Source organism: Chrysochloris asiatica, unplaced genomic scaffold (genome assembly GCF_000296735.1).
Source record: "Chrysochloris asiatica unplaced genomic scaffold, ChrAsi1.0 scaffold00072, whole genome shotgun sequence".
In the NCBI taxonomy this organism is placed as follows: Eukaryota; Metazoa; Chordata; class Mammalia; order Afrosoricida; family Chrysochloridae; genus Chrysochloris; species Chrysochloris asiatica.
Window position 1 is genome coordinate 4,961,793 of NW_006408590.1, and position 3,179 is coordinate 4,964,971.

The window sequence follows — 3,179 nt, forward strand, 5'->3', positions numbered from 1 at the left end:
TCCTTCTGTTGTACATAGGGTCACTATGAATCAGAACCTAACAACAATGGCTAGGAGAGACATTGAAGAATTCAGTACATCACAGCATGTACCTGTGAACAGTGAATGGCTGCAAACAAGTTCTTCAGTAATACACTCACTTATCTTAGTCTCGTTAGGGTGCCTTTACAAAAAAAAAAAAAAAAAAAAAATGAGTCTGGGCTTAAAACAATCCTCCAGCCCTTCACCAATCAAAAAAAAAAAAAAAAAAAGTCCATTCAAAACAGTGGCTTCTCAGGGGATCTTCAGAACCAGTTAAATTTAAGACAGAGAGATCTGCTCAGAGGTTATGGAAACTGTTTCTTGAAACTCCAAAGGGATAATCTTGACATATTTTCTTGAAGGTCACAGGACAATCCGGGGGCTTGTTATGAAGAAGTTTTAAGAAAATTGAAAACTGGATTGGTGAGAAAAAGGTCAAGAAAATTGTACCAAGGAATGTTTATGATCACAATGATTTACCTGCTCATCTTTTGAAAGTATGAAGGACTGTCTTATAAGAATTTCACTGTGAAAACTTCATCCATCCTTCAGCCCTGTTCTCACCCCTTCAGACACCTTTTTGTTCCCCAAACTCAAAGAACATTTCAAAGGAACATGATGTTAAAACTGGGCATAAGGTAAATAGAATGCAGAATTTGGGCATAAGGTAAATAGAATGCAGAATTCTTCAGAGAAGGGTTACAGAGATGAAAACACTGCCTTCAGGAGTGTATAAACCTTGATGGAGGTTATGTTGAGAAACAATAGTTTCTTTTCTTCTTTTTTATTTTTTTTTTAATTTGCTGAAGGAAGAAGTTTTATTGAATACAAAGAAATGAGAATAGAATTCTGAAGGGTAATCAAATGAGTCATCATAGTTGTATGTGAGACTCTTTCAGACAAGTGGGAAATGCTGCTATTGATTGCCCAGACAGAGACTGTATTTCAGTTAACAGAGAGAGTACAGAATAGACCTTTCTCTTAGACTTGCTCATTTTCCCAGAAGGATTTATCATGCCTTATCTTCTCTGCAGGCATGTGGTATTCCCTCTGTGGTGCCTCAGATTAATTATTGCTCTGAGATTTCTCTTCTATGGAGTGGAGTATTATGCTGGTGGTGAGTATTTTGCTTCATTGGTCAACCTCCTCAAGAACTTTCTTAACCACTAAGGCTTTAGCTGGATCTCTCAGTTGATTTCCCACATTTCCAGATCCATAGTCTTTAGATTTGTAACCTACAGACTTGCAAGCCCCCTCATCTCCACCTATGAGGAGGCAGTAGGTCTCCATCTCCTTCTCCAGATGGACCTTTATATCGAGGAGCTGCTAGTGCTCGAGTTTCTGGCCCTGAGTTCTGACCTGATGCAACTGCTCTTCCAGGGCTCCGATCTGAGTCTGGATCTGTGTGAGATGCGAGCAGTAGTTGCCTTTGGTCTCTGCCAAGGAGCAATCCAGGGAGTGTTTTGTGGCTAAGAGAGACTAATGTTCAATTTCCAATGTCTGAAGAGTACGCCTCATTTCAGTCAACTCATTCCTGGTTGATGTTGTAGCTCCACCATCCTCAAAGATCTGCTGTTGCAGTGAAGCACTCTTTTTGTTGAACCAATCCTCAGCATCCATTCGGTTCGGTTCTGTCAGTTCACATGTTGTTCAGCAGAACTGTGAGATCCACTCCAGGGGCTGCGTTCATCTCCACGTTCACGTTCCCTCCAGCTGCTCACTGCAGAACTTTGATTCCCTCTTTATGGTTCTTTTTCAGGTAAGTCATCTCTTCACTCAGAGTTTCATATTGAATCTCCAGGCCTGTTCTGCATAGAGTTATTTCATTTAGAACTCTGCACAATCCATTCATGTCAGCCTCTGCATGATGTGAAGAGCCAGCTCATTCTCATACTTGAGTCTGAAGTCAGCAGCTGTCAACCTGACGTTGTCGATCTGCAGGACAGCATTAGCATTACTCCTGGTGGAAATGCTGATCTGATTTTAGCTCTTCGATGACTGGGAACTACCGACTATAGTCATGGTCGAGACCACGGCCCAAATTTGGAACCAGGCCCAAATTTCTCATACTATCCCTTGATCTTCTGCGCTAAATCTGCATTTGCCTCCTCCAGCGCATGCACGTTGTCCAGGTATGATGTCAGGCGGTCATTGGGGTTCTGCATAGTTACCTTCTCATTGCCAGAAAGGAGGCCCCCTTCATTCATAGTAAAGCCTGCGCAGGAATTGCTTCCTCTTATGGTTCCTCCCGATGAGCTGCCACCAAAGGTACAAGAAAAGCCACTTCCAATCCCAGGTAGGCCGCAAGCATGTCCAGCCCCAAAGCTGGATCCCCACTGAAGAGCCTGAGCAATCCTGTGGTGGGTCAGGGACCAGGCCTCCTGGTTCCACTGGAAAGTCGAAGAGACATGGTGTCAGGGCAGGCACCTTGTGGTGCTGTATTCGTGAAGGTCAGATTGGAATGGCTTCTTCCAATTTTTATGTTTTTGTTTAATAATGGGTTCTATGGTTTGTAGCAATACTTTTTGACTCACCTTGTATTTTGTCACAGAAGCCAATGTGACTATGATGGTAGTGGCGGTGGTGTGCCATGGAGTTGGTTCTGACTCATAGCGATCCTGCATAGGGTTTCCAAAGCTGTAAATCTTATCGAAAGCAGAAAGCCTCATCTTTCTCCAGTAGAGTGGCTGGTAGTTTTGAACTGCTGACCTTAGGGTTAGCAGCCCGACTCATAACCACTACACTACCAGAGCTCCTTAATGTTATTATAGGGCTTGCCTTATTTGTTTCCCTTCTTAGGAACCAGCGTTCTAGAATGCCTGTTATCCAATGTTTAGAAAAACATTGTTCCATATATTTTACTCAGTTTTCTAGTTAAGGTTAGAATGCTAGGCTGGTCCCAATTACCTCATCAAGTTCAGAAGTTGAAATCCATCTTATTTTTGTTTTATATGTCAAAAGTATAACCCTCAACCTTCAAATGCCTCAAGAGAAACATCTTAGAAAGGGTTTGAAAAAATTTTATCTTTGGCGCATGAATTTCATGAACTGATGCTATAGGATCATGAGACAATTAATCTTTCAGAGAAAGTTCAGGAGAACAGCTATTTTGAGTACTTGCTGTCTGCTAGGAATCACAAATGATTGATTTTTTTTTC

The 3,179-nt window shown here is 41.9% G+C and overlaps 1 pseudogene; it reads right to left on the reverse strand.

The window, feature by feature from the left end:
• Positions 1-1,152: 1,152 nt before the first annotated feature.
• On the reverse strand, positions 1,153-2,228 carry LOC102834568 (annotated as a pseudogene).
• Positions 2,229-3,179: the final 951 nt, after the last annotated feature.